This window comes from Ursus maritimus, unplaced genomic scaffold, assembly GCF_017311325.1.
Source record: "Ursus maritimus isolate PB19 unplaced genomic scaffold, ASM1731132v1 scaffold_309, whole genome shotgun sequence".
In the NCBI taxonomy this organism is placed as follows: Eukaryota; Metazoa; Chordata; class Mammalia; order Carnivora; family Ursidae; genus Ursus; species Ursus maritimus.
Genome location: NW_024425664.1, coordinates 1 through 13,918, shown reverse-complemented (window position 1 = coordinate 13,918; position 13,918 = coordinate 1). Strand labels below are relative to the sequence as shown.

The 13,918-nt window shown below is 41.7% G+C and overlaps 1 long non-coding RNA gene across 2 annotated transcripts; it reads left to right on the top strand.

The window, feature by feature from the left end:
- Positions 1 to 3,589: 3,589 nt before the first annotated feature.
- Positions 3,590 to 13,751, top strand: LOC103668846. 2 transcript variants are annotated; one of them, XR_005838890.1, is made up of 9 exons: positions 3,590 to 3,615; positions 5,141 to 5,220; positions 5,482 to 5,559; positions 5,961 to 6,064; positions 6,634 to 7,561; positions 7,773 to 7,901; positions 8,939 to 9,003; positions 11,230 to 11,308; positions 13,619 to 13,751. It is a non-coding gene; the product is annotated as an uncharacterized LOC103668846 (long non-coding RNA). The 2 variants fall into 2 exon arrangements; XR_005838891.1 differs by lacking the exons at positions 11,230 to 11,308; positions 13,619 to 13,751 and having other exon boundaries at positions 8,939 to 9,451.
- Positions 13,752 to 13,918: the final 167 nt, after the last annotated feature.

Here is a 13,918-nt window from a genome sequence, read left to right as displayed (position 1 = left end):
GCAAACTCATATTGGGATATTAATTGCTGCTGCATAAAATATACAAGGCAATTGGAAAAGTATTGACATTTTTTTATGATTTTGAATTTCTCTGTCTATAAACACGGCATGGTTTTTTTTTTTTATTTGTCTTTAATGTTTTTAATAAATTAAAAATTCTGTTTCTTTAAAGAAAGCAAACAAAAACAAAACAAAAACAAACAAAAGGAATCAGGGTGCAGTTAATAGTTTAGGTAAAAGAAAGACTTTTGAATTCTGAAACTTCTAAAACTCTAGAAATGCTCACAAGATAAAAATGAGGCTATTTCTGGAAAGGTCATACTCCAAAGAGGTTTCCTCCTTTTGCAAGAGACTGGGAAATGCAGAAAAAGGCATGTTCTTTGCACAAAAGAGGTAGGAGGAGCAACAGTGAGAAAAGGAATGCAGGCCTGGTCCGGACATGTGGGGGAAAGCTGTCTCCCCAGATGTTTTCTCTTTCAATTTGGGAAGTATTTATGTTCTCGTGACCAGATGGTGTCCAGGTCCAGTCAGGGTCTGGTGCCTTCTTTAAATGTGTCCCGTGGACCCAAGAGCCCATTCCCTGGGATTTGGCAGCACAAGGTTTGGTTAGCAGTATCCGATAAGGTCCTCTCAAGGGAGGTTGAAGAGAATCTCTGTGGAAGTGTCTTTCCCAAGAGAAAGAATCCCCAGCTTGCAGGGTGTGATGGTCAAGATAATTATCCCCTGGGAGTGGACACTGAAAAGATTGCTCTGCTACAACAATGTTCATTTTGATAGAAGCAACTAGATCTTTGCATTATTGAAATATATCCCCTTTTCTCAACTCCAGGTCAAAAGGGGGCAGAGGTCAAATGCATGGATATCCAGTGACTATCTCCAAGGTTGGGAGTCAGAGCTCCAAAGGGGATGGCCTTGAGATTTAGAAGAAGTATTGGCAATGCCTTTGGCCCAGGTCATTGGAAAGTCTCTGCAGATTTTGCCAATTGGGTCCCCAGTGTTGCCATTATGGTGTTGGACCAGTTGTGAGGTTAGGGGATAGTAATGTACAATGAAAGTATTGTAAAACCGGCCAAAGATCACAAACTCAGTGAAATGCCTGCACGGTAGAATGGGTTTTCTGGTCATTGTGGTGTTCAAGAGAGCTTTTCCCGGAGAGAGAATTTTTTCTAACAGGATTTTAGCCACAGAAGAGTCATTGGCCTTTCTACAAGGGAAAGCTTTGGTCCAGTGAGATAACATAGGCACATTGACTAACACAAACTTATTTCCATGAGATGAGAAAGTTGCATGAAATCCAGTTGCCAAATCTCAAATGGTTCATTGAGCAGTCTAAAATGCCCAGGGGAGGTATGGATTTGTTTTCCAGGATCGTATTTTGGACAAGTGGGACAAGCAAGGTTGGCACTTTCTGCAGTCTTCTTAGCATTTCCCCACCAATACTGGTTCATCAACCCTATCAGTTTGTCAGTAGACCAATGGTTTAATATTTGTACAGTTGTCAGGAGTGGGAATTTTAGAATTTTGGAGATGGCCATATTGTTATTTGATCCAAACCAGAATTCTCTCTTTTTATCAACTAGTCATCAGATTCCCAACATTGTTTCTCCTTGTCTGGGCCCTGTTGTTGGCCATGTCTGCTCAATTTTTCCCAATTGTCAGTTGGTAGGACATCCCTTCAGAACATGACAGAGGTCTGGCTCTCGGTGTCCTTTTGAGTAGCTTTTTTTGGGCAGAACTATAAGCCAGGTGGTTTCCTTTGGCCTCCAGAAAGTCAAGTGCAGAATATCCCTGGGACCTTAATAATAGCTAGATCTGCAGGCAAAAGCATGGCATCTGATGAATTTTAGACCTAGCAGCCATTTTTAATCTCATCCCCATTGTAAGGAAGGAAACCTCGTTTCTTCCATAATATTCCAAAACCATGAGCTAGCTATCCAAAGCATATACCGAGTATCACCTTACATGTTTGCAGTGCTGCCCTCGGCTACAATAGAAGCTGCCTTAAGGACACAGAACTCATCCTGCTGGGCTGAAGTAGCCAGAGGGAAAGGTGCTGCCTCAGTGTCCTCAAAGGGAGTTGTGGTAGCTTAGCTGGCGAGATATTTATCATTTTCCTCCTCTAAGTAAGAACCATCAGGAAAGCATGAAAAGTGTGCTTTGGTTAGAGCAATTTGCTGAAAATTGTCACAGGGAGTCAACAGGTGACCTGTCGGTGTGAAGTGGCTGTGGGGGGGTTTCATCTGTGAAGGAGGGGAGAAGGGTGGCTGGGTTGAGGCTTTTGGAACCAGAAAGAGTTATGTGAGGAGTGGTACCAGGAGGATTTCATAGGAGGTGAGGTGACTGTCTGGAAAATGTTGAGTGTGAGGAGAGTTCAGAAGGGCTTCTACTACATGGGGTGCAGCGATGGTTAAAGGGGATGGTGTGATGAATTCTTCAGTGGCCTTATCCCAGAGGGCAGTGGCAGGAATGGCTCTGAGGCAGGGGGGTATCCCCCAGCCATAGCATCTACCTGTTGACTCTAATACCTTATGGGGTGATGGTGGTCCCTGTGTTTTGGGGTGAGCACATCAAGGGCATTCCTTCCCTGTTACACAGAGGAAAAAGGGAAGTTGATCATTAGGAGGTCCGAGGTCAGGGGCTGTTGGTACACTTTTGTTTAAGGCTTCAAAGGCTAGGCCATCCCCCTTTTTCTGATTAATTGTGTTAGGTTTGTCAGTTTTTAGTAAAGCATATAGTGGCCGAGCCTTATGAGAGGTTTGGAATCCATTGTCGACAGTAAGCCTGGTCATTGGTGCTTAGTTTTAGGTCGTGAGAAATTGAGGATGCCTTGAGTCTGCCTGATCCAGATGTCGTCCTTGTTCTGAAATCAGGTGACCTAAATACCTAAGCTGAGTTTGAGCAAACTGCAGTTCTTCTTTTGAGACTGTATGTCCCTTTTAAGGCCCAAAGTTTTCCCAGGTGGATGCTGTCTTCAGTGAAGAGGTGAGAGGAGGGGAGCAGAGATGTCAATCATCTACGTGTTGTAACTGAGGAGACCCCACAGCACACTTTGTATAATCCAAATCAGCCACTAAGGTCTGTAGGAAAGAGGAAGCACTTTGGAAACCGTGGGCCATTACAGTCCAGGTGTATTGCCGTTATCTACAGGACAATGCAAATAATCCTGTCTGTCCTTATCAACTGAAATACTAAGGAATACAGCACATAAGTCAATGACAGTGAAGACTTTGCTTTCACTTGGAATGGATGTCAGAGTGGGAGGGTTGGGCATAAATGGATGGCAAGGGTTTACAGTGCTAATTATTGCTTGGAGGTCTTAGAAAAAGTCCCATCCTCAGCAGTTGGGCTTTCTGACGGGTATCATAGAGGTGTGACATGGAAAGGTGCAGGGGATCATGAGGCCTTGATCCTTGTAACCCTCTATTAGGGGGTTGATGCCTTGAAGGGCTTCTTAATTTATAGAATTTACTTTGCTGAACGACACCATTATAATACCATTAGCTTATGATTTTGACTGTTTTGTCATAAACTATATTTTTATTAAAAAATATTGTTTCTCCATGAAATTCAATTTTGTTTCTCCCTTCTTCTAGGTATAGACTCAAGTATTTGAAGGTAAGATTTCAGTGTTCTGTTTTCCTGGTAATTTTTTCTTGATAGAACTGTTTGATGTGGTTTCTAATCCAGCTAGAAGTTAATACGTGACTTGTCTGGTTAGCCCCTTAACTCTTGACAGTTACTTTTCCTGGTTTGCAGCCCCAGTGACAGCAGAGATTGAGTTGCCACCAATTGAGACAGGTGACCAGGTGGAGGAACTGACTGCACAGTTAGAAGCAGATGAGTTTACCTCTGGTTAGAAATGTTTAAGAAGCCAGTGACTTTGTGAGTGTGAAATCTGGCAGGAATACGTTGGCATGACCTGGCTATTGTGGGAAATGTACAAATTAAGGCACTCTCTGAGCCTGTCCGGAAGCTCAAGGCTTAGAGAAGAAGCCAAATATTGCCAGGCAAAGTGTATGTCATGAGAGGTTTAAAAAGCATGTGTTAAAAGTCTTGAGGGGAGGGAGGCTAAGGCCAAAGTGAGTGGAAGTGGACAGGACGCAAAATGGGGATCGTGAATTGTGTATGGGCTTCAGGGACTGTGGTGGTTAAGTGACCTGGCACATAGTAGGTCCTCAAATGCTGGTGTGTCTATGGTGAATACAGCATTGGTGGAATAGAAAAGGTGATCTCTGGGCAGCAGAGCTCTCCCATTGTACAGATAGGTCAGGTTGCAGTTTGGGGTCAAACAGTAGAATTAAATGCATGTGAGAAGATTCTGGAGTCACAGGACCTGTTCTGGGTGCTTTACATGTGCTATCCACTTATAAGGTGAGCATTTCCTGGGTGTTGTTTACCAGTAATGCAGGTGGTGACATTTGCATTTTGGCCCTTCAACATCTTGTGATTTAGGAAGATTAGGAATTAGCCAGGGCCTCTAGCCACTAGGTGGTAAAGCAGAGATTGTGCCCAAGTGTGTTTGATTTTCAGACCATGTTCCCCTGAGCATCCCACTCTGGTTTTCATGGAGGGGACTCTGCTGGGTAGCAGGAAGACATTGGAGGCCTCTGAGTACCAAAGAAGTGACATTTAGAATAATTACTTTCTTATTATTTTTCAGGGGTGGGGGTGAAAGTGGGGGAAAACCTGGAAGAATTTAGGTGGGTTATTTTTGTTTTTTGACCTTTGTTTTTAAATTAATTGCACTGATTTGTTTTTTCAATAATGGGGGACAGAATATAAGGAAATAGGGTACTTGATTTTTCTCTGTTTCTCCGCTGGTGATGACAGCAATTTGAACTGCTCGTATTTTCTAAGAAGAGTGTTGCTTAATGATGGAATATTAGGCTAAGAGCTTTTACTGTGTTTCCCCAAAAGATTAACCTCATTGAAATGAGGTCCTAATTTTCCTATTTGTTTCCAACATTTAATGCTACTAACTGAAACGTGCTTTTTTCAGGGACCCCTTTAATGCTCAAACATTACATGAGCCCATAGTGCCAGATCATACACCTTTGCTGTTGATGCAGAGGGTAATCTGATTTTATTGGTTTTGGAACTAATCTTAGAGATTGCCTTTTTATCTTTTTGGTTAATTTAGATCAATTTTCTGAGAAGATTAAGAATTGCATGAAGGAAAATGCAGAACTTGCAGAAAAAATAACCATTTTTGAACAGAAGGTATAATCATCCCCCCCTTCTTTTTCATTTTTATGGTTTCACCTGGAGTGTCCACTTCCTGTTCACTGATTTGGCCAGTTCCTCTTTCATCCTGGTTTCCCCTTTCATTCCATTCTATACGAGGCTGAATTCAAAGCAAGTATCACATACGTAAAGTACTGCTTCCTTTATTTCCATAATGACTTAACCATGGCAGATAGGTTTTGCTGTTACCATAATTAAGTTTTTGAATTCTGAATCCTCTCTTACATATTTGTATAGATCAATGAAGCAAAGAAATGTGCTCAAGAAACCTTGTGGCAAAATAAGCTTCCCTCTTATGAAGCCCACAGACTAAAGGTAAAAAAAAAAAAATCCTTTCTTTGTCCTGGATTACACTCTAAAAACAGAGGGAAAAGTAATGAGCATGTATTCCTGATGTCTGTATGTTCTGTTGAAGAAGGATATGGAGACCCTTGAGAGAGCTAATGAAATCCTTAGTGACATCATTCAAAGTGTGCATGCTCAGTTGCAATCTGAGCGAGATCAGAATGTCTTAGTGTCATGACTGTCATACATCTGTCATTGTTTGTTAAACTGTAGATATTGGGTAGGAAATATCTGGAGGAAAACTGAGGTATACTATGATGGTATCTTGCTGCAGACAAGATGGGAGTTTATGGCTGGCAGGTGACTGGGGGCGCCAGCAGTCCCAAATCCTGTGAACTCAGTTTTCCTCTCCCTCCTTCCCCACCTCCAAGCTGAAATCCTTTCCCAGGAGACAATATCCCGACAGTGGAGCAATTCAGATCATTGTTTTTGTTGTTCAGCATGGTTTGCATTCTTCTCAACTCGTGCCTTTGAGGTAGGTGGCAGGAGTTCCTTGGGAACTGTAGGAAATGTCCAGTAGTTAACTGCCCAGTGTTAATGGCGCCATGTCCAGGAAAGAGGTCTCTATGGCAATGTCATGGCCCCAGGCTTGAACTGAAAAGTCAGGGCTCACAAGAGAAACTAGACATGTCAGGAAGCCGTGCTTCATCCTTATGTTTAATGAGTTGGTCAGGCCTGGTTTTCTACAATGTAATGAAATAAGCATATGCCATCCCAGTCACCAGAGCCTGGGCCTTGGTGGACACATACTGCATCTCATGTGTGCTTTTTATATTTATTTGATGTATTGATGAGTAGGAATAGAGAGCTGTGAAGAGAAGCTCAGAGTTGCTGAAGACTTGCCAGCAGGCTGAAGTCTGTTTTTAGTCCCTTATTTGGGGGGGGCGGGGGCATCAATTCTTCCCTGTGATTGGATTTGTGGATGTTCCATTTATGGGGAACATGAGTGGGGACATTTGAGTCCTGCCTTCACATTCTGGGGAGGGAAGAAAGGCAGAATTTCACATGGGGTACCAGGTAATAGATGTTTCCTTCTCCTCCTAGGAAGCTGGGACTGAAAGAATGTGAGCAGGGGAGAAACTGAAATTGGCTGCAGGAGAGAGAGGAGCTGAACTCGCTTGTAGTTCCCTAACACCAGCAGCTCACAGAACACCTGATGGCTTATTTTGAAACTGTATAATGTTTAGACCCAACTCACACACAAATAGACACCACTGTTCAGAGATTTTATGTACAAAAAAGTATTTTCCAGGTGTTCAGGTGAAAATATTAATTAAAAAATAAAGATTTCCTGATCCCCAGTGCTGGCCAGACTATGTGGAAATGTGGTTCCCGAACGTGCTTCTGGAGGTGGTATAAATTATTATAAACCTTAAGAAGCAGTTTGGTGTAGGATGAATTACATCAACAAATATGACCATGCCATTTTAGAGACCTGCTTGTAGCCCTGAGAAACAAGGTAAGGATATGAGGAAAAGGGGAATCAAACTTTGATGACAGATACTCATTGCAGGATAAATGAGGGAGCTGCCATGATTGGTAAGGAGGTCTTACCAGCTCAGATCCCCACAGGCATCAAAGAGTGAATACGACCTGATGTAGCACTAGCTTCGAGCCTACTGTATTTTGATAATCATGTGAAATATGTCTTCTATGATGGCAAACTGTATATGAGAGTTCAGTTCTTCTAACAGGAACCTGGGCAGACTGAAGCCCTACTCCACGTGGGGCTCCACCTGATGAAAGCAACTGTCAGGCCCAGGAACAGAACAGAAGAAATGCACGGACAGCTGCAGCAGCAAGAGCTCCCCTTCAGACACCAGGGAGCCTGTGTTCTGCCCAGTGTTTTCCGAATCCTGTGCCACCTAATGCAGACCATCCGTGGACCCCTGACTCTCTGAGCGTGGGTTTTTGATGCATGTGCTGGCTCTTTCAGATCACTCTTCAGGAGAAGGCAGCTCGGGACAACTGGGTAAGAGTGTTTTCTCTCCTCCTCTTGTGCACACTCTGCCACAGCCGAACATGCGGGTGTTTCTCTCCCACATCTCAGGGCTCCTGATCCGGAGAGGGTGATGACGGAGAAGAGCAGGGAGGTGGCCCACTCGAAACACAAGTACAGGATTTTGACAGACTTCTTTTAAGGGCATTGTGAGGTTTTTAAGGTGAGGCTGTTTGTTTTCCAGTGGAGGCCTGAGTGTGGTAATTCTTAGTGAAATTGATTCATCTCAATCTTCCAAGACTGGAAGAAATCCAAAGACAGAGCCACCAGAGGAATCCAGGAGGACCTGACAGGGAGATCCCTCCGTGGAGAGGTAAGGAGCACATTGTGAAATGCAGCAGTTGAACTTCTGCTGCAACATCCCTACAATCGGCTGCTTCCTCCAGTGGGTAAACGCTGTGTCTCCTGGAAACAATCACAAGAGGTTACTAGAGGAAACAGGTTGTCCCACAGAGGTGACAGGACTCTGTTTCCTCAGGTGCCCCCAGGCAGCAGGGCTCTTTGGGTCTGGCCCTGAGTGGTGGATCTCACACCCCTCTGCTGACTGTGGGCCCCCGGGCAACCTCTCTGTTACATTTAACTGGAGAGTGGGCTTGAGAACGGACATGGGTCAGGGACCCTTCCATCTTGAAGGCTGTGTTTTTCTTTCATTTGAGAAAAAAAACATGAATTATAGATGAGAGGCCATATGTCCTGGTAAGCTTTCTTGATTTGTCTTTGTGGATAAATATTCCATAGAAAATCTGCTTTAAGAAAGCAGACATTTCTTTAATACAAAAATTTTTTGTACTGTGAACTATAGTACCCCATTAGGGAAGTGAATCCTTGTATAATTTCACTCCTCTACTGTTATTAGGTAGTGTCATGCTAAAAGTGTACAAGTATTAGTCTCTTTATTCATGAACAGAAATTACCTTAACATATTCCCCTGTCAGATACATAGAGCAGATAATATACAGAACATCTGAATAATCCACCCATAGCTTGTAGAAAGGACAGGTGCTATTCATGCTGATGGCTTACTGATGTAAGGATTCTTAATCTGTCATCAATTTTCATTTCCTGTAATATATATTAGGAACCCCTTGTTTCATTGTTGATTTCCACTTAGTTGATCTCTGACCTCTCCACAGTTGGATGATTATCAAATAGCTAACCAAGGCTTTGTAGAGCCTTCCTTAAGACTGAGGAGAGAGGTCTTCCCCCTAATCCAAAGGGGTCACCTGAGGCATGTGGGAAACCCTCTGTCTCTCACAAGGGAACTGCGTGTAGGAAGCAGTGGAAGATGGTGGAAGACATGGAGGTTTGTTTGTTTCCCCCACTCCCTTCTCTGGCCTCTATCAAATGCAGGACCTGGTACAGCTTCCCTGAGAAACAATAACTCTGGCCCTAGTATGGACACAGAGAAGGGCAAGGTAAGTGATATGACCATTTTCATTTGTAACTATTTCAGGAAACTTTTCGCTCTCTCCCGGCCGTGTCTCTAGTTAGTGTGTTCTGGGATGTATCTACTGTATTAATTACTTACTTACAGGGAGATATCAATGGAGTAATGACTAATCAGCTGATGATTAGTATGACTGTGATGTCATATACATTTGGTATCTTTTAAGTAAGTTTTAAGGGGGAAAAGTGAGATCACTCAGCTAGCACCAGAAGGTCTCACACAAATAACTTATAGCTGGACTTGAATTGAACATTACTTACCAACACCATATACCCATATACAACAGATAAAAAAAACCAACCCCCACCCCCGTAACCTTAAAAGATACAACAAATACTTACTGTTGTCCTCCCAAATCCCAAAAACAGAACTATGTATATGCAACAGAAGGTTAAACATCTAAAATTCTATATAATTGACTACATAATCCCACTTATAACACCAGCATATTTTAATTTAGAATCTAACTTCCCCTATTGAATAATCTTACCATTCTAAACAAGCAATACTTAAATTTCACAACAAATTAATATCATGAGTGACACCTGTTAATGTAGCTTAATAAATAAAGCAAGGCACTGAAAATGTGTGCATGAGTCATTAGACTGCATAAACACAAAGGTTTGGTCCTGGCCTTGTCATGAATTCTTAGTAAGATTACACATGCAAGCCTCTGCATCCTAGTGAAAATGCCCTCCAAATCACAAATGATTAAAAGAAGCAGGTATCAAGTACATTATAGAAGCAGCTCACAACTCCTTGCTCAAGCACACCCCCACGGGATACAGCAGTGATAAATTAAGCCATGAATGACAGTTCAGCCACGCCACGTTAAAATAGGGTTGGTGAATTTTGTGCCAGCCACTGCAGTCATTTGGTGTAAAACATGTTAAAGAAAGATGTTTCCATACAAAACTTAAGACTTAACTAAGCCATGAGAAGCTACAATTACCACAAAAATAAGCTGCGAAAGTGACTTTAATAATTCTGACTACACAATAACTAAAACCCAAACTGGGATTAGATGCCCTACACATAAAATCACTCAACAAAGTCATTCGCCAGAGCACTACTAGCAACAGCTGAAAACAACGGACTTGGCAGTGCTTTATACCCCATTAGAGGAGCCTGTTCTGTAATTGATAAACCTCACCACCCCTTGCTAATTCGGTCTACATACCGCCATCTTCAGCAAACACTTAAAAAGGAAAAAAAAAAAACACAAACCTTACACAGAAAGAACTTAGGTTAAGGTGTAACCCATGGGGTGTGAGGAAATGGGCTACATTTTCTGTGTAAGAACACAACACCCACAAAAGTTTTTATGAAACTAAAAACCAAAGGAGGACTTAGTAGTAAATTAAGAACAGAAAGCTTAATTGCATTGGGCCATGAAGCATGCACACACAGCCCATAACCCTCCTCAAGTCATAGAACCTAAATATATTAAAAGCAATTAAAATTTATTTAAAAGTATTAATACCAAAAATATTTAACTCCTAATCTATTAATAGAAGCAATACTGCTAACATGAGTAACAAGATTTCTCCTTCCATAAGCTTATATCAGAGCAGATAACCACTGATAGTTAACAAAACTAATCTAATAAATCACTTACCGAACTAATTGTTAATCCAACACAGGCATGCAATTAAGATAAGATTAAAAGAAGAAAAAGGAACTTGGCAAACGCAAACCCTGCCTGTTTACCAAAAACATCACCTCTAGCGTTTCCAGTATTGGACCTGCCCACTGACATTTGTTAAACGGCCACGGCCACGGGATCCTGACCCCGACCCCGCAAAGGGAGCATAATCATTTGTTCTCTAAATAAGGACTTGGATGAACAGCCACACAAAGGGTTAACTGTCTCTTCCTTACGATCAGTGAAATTGACCTCCCCGTGAAGAGAGGGGGGATAGAAAAAAATAAGACCAGAACACCCTTTGGAGCTTGAATTAACTAGCCCAGAGAAATTCAATCTAACTGGCCAGGGATAATAAACTTCTATTTGGGTTAGCAGTTTAGGTTGGGGGTGACCTCGGAGAACAAAATAAACTCCAAGTGATATAAACCTAGACTTGCCAGTCAAAATATCTTATTTGTTGATCCAAAAAATTTTGATCAATGAAACAAGTTACCCTGGGGACAACAGCACAGTCCTATTTGAGAGGTCATATTGATGTTTTACCAGGACATCCCAACCGTGCAGCAGCTGTGAGGGTTTGTTTCTTCAGTCCTGTGGGATCTGAGTTCAGACCAGAGTCATCCAGGTCGGTTTCTATCTATTAAATAATTTCCCCCAGTTTGAAAGGACAAAAGAAATAAGGACTATTTATGAAGCACCTTAGACTAATAGATGATATTATCTTAATCTAACCAGTTGACTTCAAATCATGCCCAAGAGAAGGGCTTGTTAGGGTGGCAGAGCCTGGTAATTACATAAAACTTAAGCCTTTATTCCCAGAGGTTCAATTCATCTCCCTAACATAATGTCTGTAGTCAACATTCTCTTGCTAATCATTTCTATCCTTCTCACCATGGCCTTAACCCTAGTAGAACGAAAAGTATGAGGGTAAAGGACCAAATTATGGAGGCCCATATGGCCTTCTACAACCCATTGCCAATGCCGTGAAACTTGCCACTCAAGAACCACTACAACCACTCACATCCTCTACATCCATATTTATTATTGCACCATTTTAGCCCTAACACTTGCTTTAACTATATGAATTCCCCTACCCATCCCATACCCACTTATTAATATAAACTGAGGTGTGCTATTCATATTAGCTATATTGAGCCTTGCAGTCTACTCCATCCTCTGATCAGGATGAGCCTCAAACTCAAGATATGCCTTAACTGGGGCTCTTCAAGCCATAGCTCAAACGATCTCATATGAAGGAACACTAGCAATTATCCTTTTATCAGTCCTACTAATAAATGGATCTCTCACACTGTTGACACTAATTATGATTAATCTTCCCTGCATGACCATTGACCAGAATACGATTCTTCTCAACCCTGGCAGAAACAAGCTGAGCCCCATTTGACCTAAGAGGAGGAGAATCAGAACTAGTATCTGGTTCAACACTGAATATGGAGCAGGCCCATTTGCCCTATTCTTCCTAGCCAAATATGCCAACATCATCATCATAAATATTCTCAGAACAATTTTATTCTTTGGCACATTCCACAGCCCATATATACCAGGACTACATACCATTAATTTCACTATCGAAACCCTGTTCATAACAATCTCCTTCCTATGAATTCGAGCAGCCTACCCACGATTCTGATATCAACTAATACATCTATGAAAAAATTTTCTACCACTCACACAGCCTTATGCATGTGACATGTATTCCTACCCATCATTACAGCATGTATTCCATCTCAAACATAAGAAATACATCTGACAAAAGATTTACTTTGATAGAGTAAATAGAGGTTTAAATCCTCATTTCTAGAATGATGGGAATCAAACCTCATCTTAAGAAGAAAGAGGGGGTAAACAGAAGGGTGAATGAACCATGAGAGACTATGGACTCTGGAAAACAAACTGAGGGCTTCAGAGGGGAGGGGGTTGGGGGAATGGGATAGGCTGGTGATGGGTATTAAGGAGGGCACGTATTGCATGGTGCACTGGGTGTTATACACAAGCAATGAATCATGGAACTTTAAATAAAAAACTAGGGATGTACTGTATGGTTACAGAATATAATGAAAAAAAATTTAAAAATTTCGTTCTGTTTCTACAATAGAAACAGAAGGAAAACTAACAAACTCATTCTATGAGGCCAGTATTACCTTGGTCCCCAAACCAGGCAAAGACCGTATCCAAAGAGAGAATTACAGACCGATATCCCCGATGAATACAGATGCCAAAATTCTCAACAAGATCCTAGCTAATGAGATCCAACAGTACATTAAAAGGATTATCCATGATGACCAAGTGGGATTCATCCCTGGGATGCAAGGGTGGTTCAACATTCGCAAATCGATCAGTGTGATAGATCACATAAACAAGAAAAGAGTCAACAACCAAATGATCCTTTTGACTGATGCAGAAAAACAATTTGACAAAATACAGCATCCTTTCCTGATTAAAACCCTTCAGAGGGGCACCTGGGTGGCTCAGTCATTAAGCGTCTGCCTTCGGCTCAGGGCGTGATCCCGGAGTTCTGGAATAGAGCCCCACGTCAGGCTCTTCTGCTGGGAGCCTGCTTCTTCCTCTCCCACTCCCCTGCTGTGTTCTCTCTCTCGCTGGCTGTCTCTCTGTCACATAAATAAATAAAATCTTTAAAAAAATAAATAAAAATAAAAAACCCTTCAGAGTATAAGGATAGAGAGTACATTCCTCAATTTCATAAAAACCATCTATGAAAAGCCTACAGCAAATATCATTCTCAATGGGGAAAAGATAGAAGTCTTTCCCTTAAGATCAGGAACACAACAAGGATGCCCACTCTCGCCATTATTATTCAACATAGTACTAGAAGTCCTTGCAACAGCAATCAGACAACAAAAAGGAATAAAAGGTATTCAAATCAGCAAAGAAGTCAAACTCTCTCTTTTTGCAGATGACATGGTACTCTTTATGGAAAACCCAAAGGACTCCACCCTGAAATTACCAGAACTCACAGAACAATTCAGTAATGTGGCAGGATACAAAATCAGTGCTCAGAAATCAGTTGCATTTCTATACATGAAGAAAGAGAATTAAGAAAGAGAAATTAGGGAATCCATCCCATTTACAATAGCACCAAAAACCATACGTTACCTTGGAATTAACTTAACCAGAGACGTCTATATTCTAGAAACTACAGATCACTGTTGAAAGACATTGAAGAAGACAGAAAAAGATGGAAAAACATTCCATG